Source organism: Gopherus evgoodei, chromosome 7, assembly GCF_007399415.2.
Source record: "Gopherus evgoodei ecotype Sinaloan lineage chromosome 7, rGopEvg1_v1.p, whole genome shotgun sequence".
NCBI lineage: Eukaryota > Metazoa > Chordata > Testudines > Testudinidae > Gopherus > Gopherus evgoodei.
The window spans coordinates 75,023,744-75,037,144 of NC_044328.1; the positions used below are offsets into that span (position 1 = coordinate 75,023,744).

Genomic DNA, 13,401 nt, shown 5'->3' on the forward strand with positions numbered 1-13,401 from the left:
AGGCAAAAAAACAAATACTGAAAATTAAGGAACCTGCGAACAATTAAGCAGGTATGTAAGTGTACTCATATGAATCACCCCATTGACTTCAAAGTTAAAATTATGCATCTGTTTAATTGCTTTCAGCATCACAGGCTACAGTTGTACTTTTATTAAGAACTTTTTTCTTAGTAGCATAAAATATTCCAAATAAAATTGCTTCAGTATTAACCGTGAAAATTATTTAGGCTGTCTGTACTTTAACCAAGTTTACTGGGAAGTGCAAAGGCTAATGGAGGAACAAAGCCTGGTCACAGTATCAAAGCTGCTTGACTTGTGGAAGGTTTCAGAGTGGTAGCCATGTTAGTTTGTATCAGCAAAAAGAATGAGGATTACTTGTGGCACCTTAGAGACTAACAAATATAATATGGGCTATTTGCAGTTTTGTGATTCAGTTTTTGTTGTTCTCACAGTAATGACATTAATGAGGCCTTGGACTTGTCTTTTTAGCATAGAGCAGCATTTTAAATGTGAAATTTCACAGTAGAAAAAATCTGTAGGTGAAATCAAAAATTCTACTTGCTGTTTATTAGTTAATTAAAGAAACAAGAACAAAACACCCACTTGGGCAATTAAAGTCTGTAAAATGTGAAGAAAATGAAGAGCTAGCAACATGTAATTTCAAAATCAATTTTAAATAAAAATTATTATTTAAATTTAAAATCCAGCGCTTTTATTTATTGTTTTTAAATCATGATTTTTATCTACCCTTGGTTGAATAGTGTCTAAGCACAGGACCTTTCTGTGTGGTGGGAGTTCATTCGTAAAAGGGGGGTGTTGGATTTTTTGTGGGGAGTAGTGGTAAATCTGGTGGTAATGCAAACCTTGTACTGTGTGTGTTTGCCTGCAATGCTGTGATATTTTTTTAATGATTATGAGTGCAGATGGTGTGAAAGATGAAATAATTCCACCCACATAGAGGAAGACAAATTTAACAATAGCTTCCAGCTCTCTATTACCCATATGCCTGCTCTTCCAGCAGGCGCATTCGCACTGTCTCTCATGCCTCTTCCCCAAGCTGCTATGCTGTCCTCCTCCAGATCCTATCTCAAGACTCACTTCCGCCATGCTGCCTGTGAAAAACGGGCAGCTGATACCAGGGATGCCATTTGCTATGGGGCAAGAAGGAGGTATTTGCCCCCTCAATTTTGATTTGTCCCCCACTGGCTTTTCATAAGTCTATATGCTTTACTTTCCCCCTACACCCCGCCAACTTTGCAGGATCTAGTATAATCACATATAATATTCCGTATGCTGACAGTTTTGAACCCTCCCCCACCGCCACATGTTTCTGAAATGATGCCCCTAACTGATACAGGCAAGGCAGCAGAGATTACTGATGACATTCAGTGTCTCTCGTCTGTTTATATCTTTGAAGAATCCAAAGTCCCCTCACACCTGCAGATTGCTTGCCTGACTAAGTTCGTGTAACTCACCTTGTCACCATAACTGTGGTCATCCTCACCCTTCCCTTCCTTGTAACACCCACTTACTGCATTTTGTCTTAATTTGGAGTGTAATCTGTTTCCAACTGGGCTGTGTCTTGCTATACAACACCCAGCCAACTGAAACGCTGATCTCGGTTGGAGCCTCTAGGTACTAGTGTATTTATTACAGTTAATAAATGATACTAACCTCCCAGAAACCAGTTAAACAGGTATGAAAAGGTTAAATAGAATCCTTTTCCTTTTCATTCTTGATGAGACCGTCTCTAAAGGGAGACCAGACCAAAGCAGACTTTACTGTAAGGAAGGTACTTCACATTTCTCCACCTCTCTGTCACGTTTTGTCAGCTGCTTTTAAAGCACTAGCCAGCACCAGAGCCTATAGCAATGACATAGTATGCAACATCAGTGTTTATAAGACGCTTTCTTGGGAGAGCTCACCCCTTCTCTGGAAGCGGCACATAATTCATTCCTCTCCTAGCCCCTTAACATTATTGAGTCGGTAGATACTGAAGCTAGCCCTGGCTACTGGATATGACTATATGGACCCCCAGTGGCCCAGTTTGGGCTCTGCACATTGGGCCCAGTCTGCAAAAGATGTAGCCGCAGTATATGCTTATCCAGGAGATCCTGAATTTGCAGGGTAACAGGGAGATTTCACACCTTAGGGGGTTCTGTAGCATGATAGACACCATGTGTGAAGAGCAGAGGAGATAGTGGCCACTCTGGTGCTGCCCCCACGACCTGCAAATTCTACAAAGAGCTGGACGCGATACTTGGGGGTGATCCCACCTCCACTGCAACGACCACCATGGACACTTCCAAGCCCAGCACAGCAAGGAGGGGGGAAGGAGGAGGAGGAAAGCATGAGCGATGGTGCTGAGGAAGGGGGAGACACCCCAGAATCCCTAGATGCATGCAGGCAGGAGCTCTTCTCGAGCCAGGAGGAAGGCAGCCAGTCACAGAGTCCAGTGCTTGGGGAAGGACAAACAACAGAGGAGGTTCCTGGTAAGCAACTTTCTTTTCAGGAAGGAAGTTTTTAGGTATGGGCTCTTTGGGCGAGGAGGGTAAGGGCTGCAAGTATGCCTAGATACGGAATAGCACATTGATGTGGTCTATCACATCGCTGTAATCAGCATCAGTGATCTCTTCAAAAGTCTCAACCAGAATGTGGGCAATGCACCTGTGCAGGTTTATTGGGAGAGCCAATGTGTTTTTTGTCACAGTCAGGCTAATGTGTCCACGTCACTGTGCCATGAGGGGCGCAGGGAACCATTGCTGCACACAGGCAAGATGCATATGGGCCAGGGCGGAAGCCACATTGTAGGAGAGGACCCTCCCTTGCTTCCCTTGTCACCCTCAGCAGTGAGATATCTTCCAGGATGACCTCCTGTGGAGAACGTTGGGACAGTGTTCAGTGTAGGTGCCCCCGGCAGCTGTTGGCTCTCCCCAAGGCACAGAAACCCAGAGAACAGTACAGCCATGAAACAATCAGTCCCCATGGACCCTATGCTTACTCACCATTTCTGGGATTCCTGTAGATTATGTGCACTTGGTTCAGGACAGGAAAAGTATGTTTTTTATGATTGCTCTCCCTAAGTGCGGGGGAATCATTGCTCTGTCTGGTGTATACAGTGCTGCCTCTGTTAAGTGTTGCATTTTGCCTGTTTAGGTGCAACTTTGAGATCTTAGCCGTCATTCTCATCACCGGCTGACAAACTGAGAAGACTCCAGAAGAGGCCACGTAAAAACAAAGAAGACATGATGCATGAAGTCATGCAGCAGTCTGTAAACGAGAATCGAAAAGCACAGAAGTGGAGGGAGAGCGAAAGGAGGATCCGCCAGGAAAATGCAACCAGCGGCAAAGCACGGAACGGCTGATTAGCATAATGGAGTGCCAAGTGGACTTTATCCAGGCACTCGTCGCCATGCAGGCAGAGCACTACCGCGCTCGCCCCCCCCCGCAGCCCTTGTCCCAAAACTCTTCCCTTTGTGCTTTCATGTACCATCCAACCCACTTTCCCCAGCATTGCCCCCAGCTGCCTTCTACACCCGTAGCTTCACCGCCCTCCCACCAAAACTATGACCCTTATCCACTGCACTCAACGCCCCTCAACATGGAGCTTTTTACTCTGAAAACATACTTTATTAGTGCATGAGGCAAAATATACCTTAGCCCAGGAAAGCAACAAGCACTGCAAGTCAGTATACCAAACACAGCCACTGCACTTAGCTCCTGTGCAGAGCACCAGACGTTACTGGTGGCTTTCAGCCTCAAAGTACTCCCTCAAGGCATCCCTAATCCTTGCAGCTCCACACTGGACCCCTCTAATAGCCCTGCTCTCTGGCTGTGCAAATTCAGCCTCCAGGTGTTGAACCTCCAAGGCCCATGCCTGAGTGAATCTTTCACCCTTCCCTTCATAAATATTATGGAGAGTACATAACCGCAGGGATGCTGTCTTCGGCCAAGTTCAGCTTCCGATAAAGAGAGCACCAGCAGCCCTTCAGATGACCAAAAGCACGCACCACAGTCATTTGGCACCGGCTCAGCCTGTAGTTGAACCGTTCCTGGCTGCTGTCCAGGCTCCCTGTGTAGGGTTTTATGAGCCACGGCATTAAAGGGTAAGCGGAGTCTCCAAGGATCACAGTGGGCATTTCGACTTCCCCTACGGTGATCCTCTGGTCTGGGAAAAAAAGTCCCGGCTTGCAGCTTCTTGAACAGGCCAGTGTTCCGAAAGATGTGTGTATCATGCACCCTTCCAGGCCAATCTGTGTTAATGTCAATGAAACAACCATGGTGATACACAAGTGCCTGAAAAACCATGGAGAAATACCCCTTTCGGTTAACTTATTCAGAGGCTAGGTGGGCTGGTGCCAGAATAAGAATGTGTCCCATCTATTGCCCCTCCACAGTTAGGGAAACCCATTTGTTCAAAGTCAGCCACAATGTCATGCACGTTACCCATAGTCACGGTTCTTCTGAGCAGGATGTGATTAATGGCCCTGCAAACTTGCATCAACATGATTCCAGTGGTCGACTTCCCCACTCCAGACTGGTTAGCAACCGATCGGTAGCTGTCTGGAGTTGCTTCCAGATTGCAATAGCCACTCGCTTCTCCACTGGCAGGGCAGCTCTCAATCTCGTGTCCTTGCGCTGCAGGGTGGGGGCGAGCTCAACACACAGTCCCATAAAGGTGGCTTTTCTCATCCGAAAGTTCTGCAGCCACTCATCATCATCCGAGACTTGCAGGACGATGTGATCCCACCACTCAGTGCTTGTTTCCTGAGCCCAAAAACCACGTTCCATGGTGCTGAGCATGTCCATAAATGCCGCAAGCAATTTTGTGTCGCACACAACTCAATATCATCGTTGGACTCCTCACTGTCACTTTGGATCTTAAGCAGTAACTCAACTGCCAAACGTGATGTGCTGGCGAGACTCGTCAGCATTTTCCACAGCAGTTCAGGCTCCATTCCCACAGACTAAAAAGGAAGACAAAGCGTGCTCTGCACAGAAACCGTTGAAAGATGGCGCCAAATGTGGACGGAAACACAGGGTTTGCTGGGATGCGAAGCGATGCATCACGGAGTATTGGGACAGGATCCAGAATACCCTGCACCCCACACCCCCTTCCCACAAGCCACAGCGCCAGAATGGGAAGAGGTGCTCTATGGGATAGCTGCCCACAATGTGCTGCTCCCAATGCCGCTTCAAGTGCCGCGAGTGTGGCCACGCCAGTGCGCTTGCAGCTGTCAGTGTGGACAGACTGGAGCGCTTTCCCTGGTGCGCTCTCCGAAGGCTGGTTTAACCCAAAGCGCTCTACATCTGCAAGTGTAGCCATGGTCTATGTGTGTGGTGGTTAAGGGAGCTTCTGTTCCTGCCACTGGGATCCTCTCCCAGACTGCTTACCGTACTGCATCGCTCTATCTCTGCAGTGCTAACATGCCTTCACAAAGTTGAGAGTAGCCCATTCCTAGCCACACACACAACTCTCTCCGTCCTGCCCTGATGTCCTGCTGCAGTCAGGGGCTGAGATGTTCCTGCTATGAATCGTCTGTGAGAGGATGTTCCCAGCAGCAGTTTCCTGGCTGAGTCTCACAGGGTACCTTGACCATAATGAGGCTTTAGCACCTTTGAATCGCCAGTTGTCAGGAATGGCACAACTGAGGCCCAGGGAGTCTGCCTGTCCTCATGCATGTAGTTTACTTTCTCCATAAAGCTGCTGTGTAATGGAGATGAGGGCTCCAGAAAGAAAGCTATCAGATACTACTGTCTGCAGGGAATTAGATGGGTATGGTATCGGGCCACAAGCAGGCTGTGTGGTGTTTGTGTGCGTACACGTGCTCTGCCCTGGTTAGAAGTCCCTCCATGTGGGCCAAGCATTGTGTGTTTATAAAAGTACATTGCAGTGATGAGGGAGATTTGAGCAGTATTCATTTGTATTCCCTGGGAATGTTCTGCAGCTCTTTGTTCAGGGGCTCCCTAATGGAAGTGTATGGTGTGACTGTATTGATCTGTGCATTTATAGAGGCGCATTTTAAAAATCTGTCTAAAACTCTAGGCACATGGAGCGCATTCAAATCTAGTATAAGGAGACTAAACGTCTCCTTTCCTCTCAGCTCACCCCCACTGGGAGAATTGGTGAGCTTCATAGCAGAGCACAGGTGTCCCGTACTATATGTTCACTGCAGGGGACACCACTAAGTAGGCAGCAGCTGTGCTCTCCACCAGCCCAGGTTTCCAGGTGGTCTTTAGTTGTAGCCTCAAGTAGAAGCACATTGCAAAAATACTACATGGAGGTGAAGGACTTCTGGCAAAGCACAGAATGGAAAAGGGATTCTTGACCGTTGCTGCCTAGGCATCCCAAAGCAGCCAAGGAACTAACAAGGTTATGAACCGGAGTGCTAAAAGGCACATGTGCTTTCCAACCCAGAACATTTGCTCTCACCTATACCATTCCCTCCAGTTGTTTCTCCCTGGCCTTACCCACGTTACTGCTTCTTGTCTGTCAACCTCATCATCATCCATCACCATCACGGTATTAGAGTTAGCAGCTGTGTTAGTCTATATCCGCAAAAAGAATAGGAGAACTCGTGGCACCTTAGAGACTAACAAATTTATTTGAGCATAAGCTTTTGTGGGCTACAGCCCACTTCATCGGATGCATAAAATGGAACATATAGTAAGGAAATATATATACACATACAGAGAACATGAAAAGGTGGGAGCTGCTCTACCCACTCTAAGAGGCTAATTAATTAAGATGAGCAATTATCAGCAGGAGAAGAAAAACTTTTATAGTGATAATCAAGATGGCCCGTTTCAGACAGTTTGACGAGAAGGTGTGAGGATACTTAACATGAGGAAATAGATTCAATGTGTGTAATGGCTCAGCTATTCTCAGTCTCTGTTCAAGCCTAAATTGATGGTATCTAGTTTGTATATTAATTCAAGTTCAGCAATTTCTCATTGGAGTCTGTTTTTGAAGCTTTTCTCTTGCAAGATTGCCACCTTTAATTCTGTTACTGAGTGACCAGAGAGATTGAAGTGTTCTCCTACTGGTTTTTGAATGTTATGATTCCTGATGTTAGATTTGTGTCCGTTTATTCTTCTGCATAGAGACTGTCAAGTTTGGCCAATGTACATGTACATCGGGGTATTGTCGCCCAGTGAAACCAGTGCAGACTCCAGATCATACCCAGTCTTAAAACAAACTGAAGTCAACGATATCTGAGGACTTCAGGTGTTACCAAAATTGCTCTGCTATCCTTTTCAATAACCTTCCCCCAAAGAAGAAGGTTAAAGGTAGGATGATACTTAGTGAGCGTGTCAGCATCAAGAGATGGTGTCTGGTCCCTTGAGTAGGGACCAAGTACTTTTCCTTGAGAGATGCTAGAACTCTGGCTCACCTTTCCCACAGCAAGGGGTGGATTGGATAGTCCTCTCTCCATCAAAGAAGCTGATGTGTCCCTGCTGGTCTGTTGCAGCCATATGTGAGAATTTAGTTATGTCTTTCTCTATCACCCTTTCTCCTGCATATACTGAGGTTGCCCACTGCAGAACATCTCCACTTCCACAGAGGCAGGGAATGTCGTCCTTTCTCTGCAGAGCCCAGGGATCTTGTGTTAGCTCTTCCAGCTGCCGAGATAAAGATACCAGGCTCTGAACTTGGTGTTTGTCATGTGTTAAAACAAACAGCGAGAGAGACAGAATATTTTGTCCCCTCCCAAATATGTGTGTATTTGTTTGGATAATATCAAGAGCTGTCCTGTGATAGCGAAACCTGCCAAAGAATGTGTGTATTGTGTATCAAATCCCAGTGCATTATTTAATGGGGTTTGGGACATAAGACACAAATGGATTGGGGCTTGAAATTGCTGCTCGATTTTGCAATGACTAATGATGCCAGCTCCACGCCACTTTTCAAGTTTGATCAATTACACTGCATCCTTTTATCAGAGGGGTAGCCGTGTTAGTCTGGATCTGCATCCTTTTGTGTTCCAGACACCACTATAGCTGGACCCAGACTGATCCCTTTCATAACTAGGCCTTGGACTGACCTCCAGGTGCAAGGTCCCCCTTGTAGCTCAGACCTGGGCTGATTCATCCCCCTGAGCTGGCCCCCACCTGCCTGTCCCCTTAGGCCCCTATGGGGTAGATATTGTTGGGGAGTTGACCATGTGGTGAAGAGAGTGGCCATAGAACCCTAACATCTTTCCACAGATGGGGCTTCCAGGATGACCACCCTTCTTCCCTCAGGAGAGACTTTGGAAAGCACATATGCATCCCATGGAATGGCAGCTGGGGTTGCTTGGACTCAGGATGTGGTTTCTTTTTCTTTACAGAAAATATTCCAAGTTATATTTAACAGTGACCCTACCCCAAAGGGATTGGGGAGCTATGTGCTTAGCTGGAGGTCTGCCCATCGAGAACTGAGTGGTAGGACAAACATCCCTTTAACTATGTGCTTTGCCTTCTGGAGGCTTTCCACTCATGCAAGCCAGCTATGGCAGGCGGGAAGGAGCCTCAGTACACAGCCACACAACTTGTTCTTTTGCAAACCTAAGCAAATTGTGGCTCCCTTGTAATTGCAAGGTTTAAACCACAAGGACAGGTAAGCATGGAGGCCTCTCTGGTGGTTTTCACCCTCTGCTGGAGCTTTCTTCCTCTGCTATCTCACAGGAGATTTCAGTGTGACAGTTCTTACCCTGATATAACTGATTCCTACTGTTGTATGCACCGAATGTTCAAGACGGGAAAGACATATTAGATCCTGGAGTCCTTCTGTCAGCGTCGGTGCAAGGCATAGACCCTCAGAAGGGACATATAAGAGACAGAACACAGTCTAGGCTTGATATTGGTGGTTAAAGACAGGATTTTAAGAGGAAATATTCACAGCAAAGGGAAAGGCTGTAAGACGTTTGGACTGGTTGCATGCCTGTTTAGAGCCAAACTTTTGAATGTGGCCCCGATTTTGGATGCTCCAGCGGGTATTCCGATTGAGACACCTCGAGTCTGTTGAGCTCCCGTATTTGGTGCTTGCTGCATCTCCCTGCCTGATTAGGTTATCTGTCAGAGACTGGTTGCAGAGAGAGCTGTTTGTTCTCTTCACCAGTCTTCTGTCTGAGTGGTGGCAGAGAGGCATGTTAGGGAATGGAGGGTAGATCCTTGTCCATATCTAGTGCTGAAGACACAGCAGCTATTTCCTGTGCTCATGTCCAAACCAGAGGGATTTTACATGGTAAAGAATTTGGGTTGATGGCTAGTGCACTGGGGAACCTGTGCTTAGTGTGGAAATATCCCAGGTTTGAGGGGACCTGACTCATCATTCAGGTGGGGTGGGGAGCATCATTCACTGCTCTGTCTTTGTGTGGGGAACAAGGAGCCGGTGCATTGTTCCTCCTCCCCACCACTCCAAACAGTTGGTGTGGGGTCTGAGAGTGTGAGGAGGGGCAGAGGAGAGAAGGGAAGCTAATTCCAGAATAAAAGGATAAAGACTTTGGAATGGGCTAATATCCTGAAGTGAGAGCTCTGTCAAGTATGAGCTGAGGAAGTGAAGGTTCCACTTGGATACCTGTGACTCCTAAGCTGTGAGGAAAATCCCGCTTCTTTCTAACTTCAGGGCTTGGTCAGCCACCGATCAGACACGTCTCTTCAGTTGCTGAGAGCACTGACCTTTCCATGCACTTGCTTTGTGAGGACACACATACACACTCTCCTTTTCATTCCAGCCAATGTGTGTAGCTGGCAGGCTGCCTCTTTGCATTCCTTTCACTGGGGTAGGTAGCCCTCAAAATTTGCTGAATGCTGCAGTATCTGATTTTTGTTTGTAAAGGTTTCTTTTGTTTTCTGATTTGTGCATCTGGGATGCCAGGTGGGGACAGACTGCCTTCGCCTCCCAGCTTGTGTGACACAGGTAGGGGCTTGTGCTGACAGCCAAGCCCAGCAGCACATCAGTGCATGCAACAGTCTGAAATTCCTGCGCCTAGGAAGATGAGTCAGGTCAACTCTAGATGTAGCGACACCGTAGAGGCAATCAGCATAGCAGGTTGGTGGGGGCTGGCTGACAGCTGGCTGAAGGTGCTTATCAGGAAGGTTTTTCACAGCTGGGAGGATAGTATTGGAGTGCTTGTCAGTGGGGTTAGGCCAGGAGGTCTGTGTGGCTTGGATCAGGGTGCCAGTCATGGGAGTGGGAGGTCAGAAGAGTGTGCTGGAGGGAGCTGTCGTCAGCCAGGGCCCCCGGGAATCATGGTGTCTTGTGCAGCAGCACCCCTGGCAGATAGCTCGGAGCTGCCCTGCTGCAGATTAGCGAGCATCTCAGAGATCTGGCAGCATGACTTTGAGCTCCAGGCTACTGCTCAGTTCCCTTCTGTTCTGCACTGGGCGGAGTTAATGCAGGTTGTGCTAATGCAGGGGGTGTGAAGTTACACACCTGTCTGAAGAGAATTAATTGCTATCTCCTCTTCCAGCCCTTCTCATGTTTCAGGCTGATGCTTTCAGGCCTGTTGGCCAGCTGGCAGATTTCCCGCTTACCCTGGATCCCTGCCAGAAGAGGCCTGTCTCCTCAGGGTAACTCACTCAGGCAGATCACAGAACTGGTTTGACTTTGTCTCAGCATCTGTCAGAGCAGCAACTGCTGGTTCTTCTTGCCGGAGTTGATCTCCTGCCTGAGCTCTCCATTCTTTGGGCCTTGTCTATCCAAGACTTTGGCGTTAGCTGGCAATGGATGTCATCCTCACCCCCACAATGAGCTGTGTTTGAACACACAGCATACAGAGGCCACACCAGGCTCATTACCTGTCCCACAAGGAGTAATCAGTCTCCTGCCTGCCCAAGGGCTGACCGCTCATTCTGCAGTTGGAGCTAAAAAGGCCTTGTCTACACTAGTGACCAGACACTGCACAGCCACTGAAGAGGGGGAGCCATGCATGGTTGGTAACCATTGTGAGGTAGTTCCAGATCCTAGTGCTGATACAGCTGTAGAGGAGTGGAGAGGCAAGGATGTCTAACAGTTTTGTTACACTATGGAGCTGACAAGCCAGGTACTTTTGTTTTGTTTTTACCCTGGCACCAAGAATTTGGAATTTCTACTTTTAAAAAATGCTTATTCTTAAAAAGGAAATGCAGTGTTTCCTGGGAGATGGTGTATTAAGATGGAATGGAATGAAGTAGAAAATCAATTAGATTCCTTCTGTAATTACTGTATAAACCAGTTTGTGCTATGTCTTTGGTGTCCAGAGCAGCTCTTGTTGCATAGGAAGTGTAGGGAGGAGAGCATGGAACTGGAGTCATTTGGGACAAAGGAGAGGAGGCTGCCATTGTGGCGTCTATAAATCCATTAGATGATGATTAATGTGGGGGAGGGGGAGACTGTTGCACCAGAAAAGTTGTTTCCTAGGGCAGTGAGCCTTCTGTAGTGCAGTCAGAAGATTGGTCCTCTGCATGACAGGAGTTCTTGCTGATGTTATCAGATTGTCAGTACCTCCCCTGTCCTTGGGCGCACCGTGAATCCCAGATGGGTTCCAGTTTCTGTGCCCCTCAGTGTGGAGATTGACCTTCTCTGTTTCTGGTACTGGTTGTACTGGTCTTGAAAGCTTTTGGACTGATCCCACAAAATAATTTCCAGTCCTTTGCAGATGGCTGTGTAGCAGAACTAAAACCACATCATTCTGATTACTATCTTGCTGTTACACTACTACAGTTGCAATATGATTTTAATACTACTTATTTCACAAACATCTGAAATTCAACATTAATGCTGTGTGTCACTATGGAATTGAAAATCTTAGCTTCAGAGTGGTACAAAGCACTTGGTTTAGCGTTGGTTATTTGTGAGATAGCTGACCTTAAAACTGTCACTGGTGCATTCATCTAGCAGTGTTTCCGTGGCAGGACTGAAAGCAGTGAGTCTGGGACCTTGGACTAATGTAATTTTCAGTCCTGGCTGCACATTCTGACCTCCTGCTTCCATACCTTTTGAGATCAAGCGGTCTTGGCAAATTTACACCCAGATTGGTACAGACCCTGACTTCTCCGAGAACTTGATACTTCTGAAGTGTTAGATCCTCATATGTTTGATCCACCACACAGGAAAGGACAGGTAATTTCTTCTCCCGTAAGAGAAAACTGTTTAATTCCCCCCCGTGGAAATCAGCCTGGGCTTTGCAGTTTGGGTAGGGATGGCTGCTAGGTGCCTCCCTCACCATTTCTGTGGTAATTTTTGTTGTGTTTTTTTTTTCTTTTTTTTCCCCTTAACTAAACCAGCTGAAGCGGTCCCCAAAGAGCTCAGTGCAGGGTGTGCCAGCTGGCATGCCCTCTGGCTGGGAGAGATCAGAGCCGACAGATTCCTGAGCAGCGATTAGATACAGGCCTCTTTTTAATTTGTTTTTTTGTGCTCACCCATGTAACAAATGGGGACTTGTTTGAGAGCGTCGCTGGACCATTGAATGGAGTCATTGTTATCCAAACACTCCCATGATTCAAAAGTCCCCAGTGCAGGGGGTATCCTTCCCTCATGCCCCTCAGCTGGGTACTGCAGGTGCAGCTGACTAGCTTAAATCCCAGCTCACCCCAACTTTAAAAAGAACAATCCAGTTGTCTTGCAGTTCTCTTTTTGAGAATTGTAACCAGAAGACTGAAGGTGCAGTGCTGTGCTGTAGAGAGACACGGTTCAGCACTGACAAGGGGAGGGTGAATAGATGGGTAAATAGAATCAGGGAAGTGAACTAGTGCTGCTTTCCAGGCTGTTTTTTGAGGATGCACTGTGAGGCTTCCCTAAAGATCAGTGCCTCGGGCACTGTGGGATCTTCCTTGATAGTGGCCTCTGGGTTGCAAATTCTGTCCAATCAGCATTTATTTGGTAACCTCTGTGCCCAGCTCATGGGCTCCTTGGCTTACAAATACCTGCTTATGTTCTTCTTAAAGCCATCCTTGCAAGAAGAACCTCTTGTGCCGTGTATGTGGAGATGACGTGTGTCTCCTGGCAGCCCAAGGTGGGGGGATGAGGAAAACATGAGCTCTGTGGTATGAAGTTGGCTTCTCAGTCCTAAAACCCCTTCTCACAGGCAGGATTGAGAATCCAAGGCCCCGAGTGGGCTTGGGAAGTGTATTTGTGTAAGCAGAGTAAAGGGGTTTCTCATAGCAATTAAAGCCCATTGACATGTGTGTTGTAATGCCTGGTAGACCCAACTGTAGAGCAGGAACTTCCCTGATAGAAAGGACATAGCACATTGGCTCTTTCAGCTACTGTCCTCCCTTTTTTGAACACTGGCTCCTTTCAGTGTTATTCCATTTAATGTAAAGCGCCTCCAGAGTTCTGGTGCTAAATAAGAGAGTGACGGTGCTGGGGCCCCCTTTGCAGTGTTAGCGCAGGAAGGCTCACAGGGGAGAGAGAAAAGTCATTTTCTTGAGTGTTTT

General features: G+C 47.2%; 1 protein-coding gene across 14 annotated transcripts in view; it reads left to right on the top strand.

Annotated features, from left to right (window-relative positions):
- Positions 1–13,401, top strand: part of NDST2 (N-deacetylase and N-sulfotransferase 2) — a 240,307-nt gene that overhangs the window by 191,057 nt on the left and 35,849 nt on the right. Inside the window, exon 1 of one of the 14 annotated variants that reach the window (XM_030568400.1) lies at positions 5,271–5,587. The exons of the other annotated variants lie outside the window; for them this stretch is intronic. The gene's annotated coding sequence lies outside the window, so the exon portion shown is untranslated. Of the gene's footprint in view, positions 1–5,270; positions 5,588–13,401 lie in introns of those variants that run through there. 14 annotated transcript variants of the gene reach the window in all.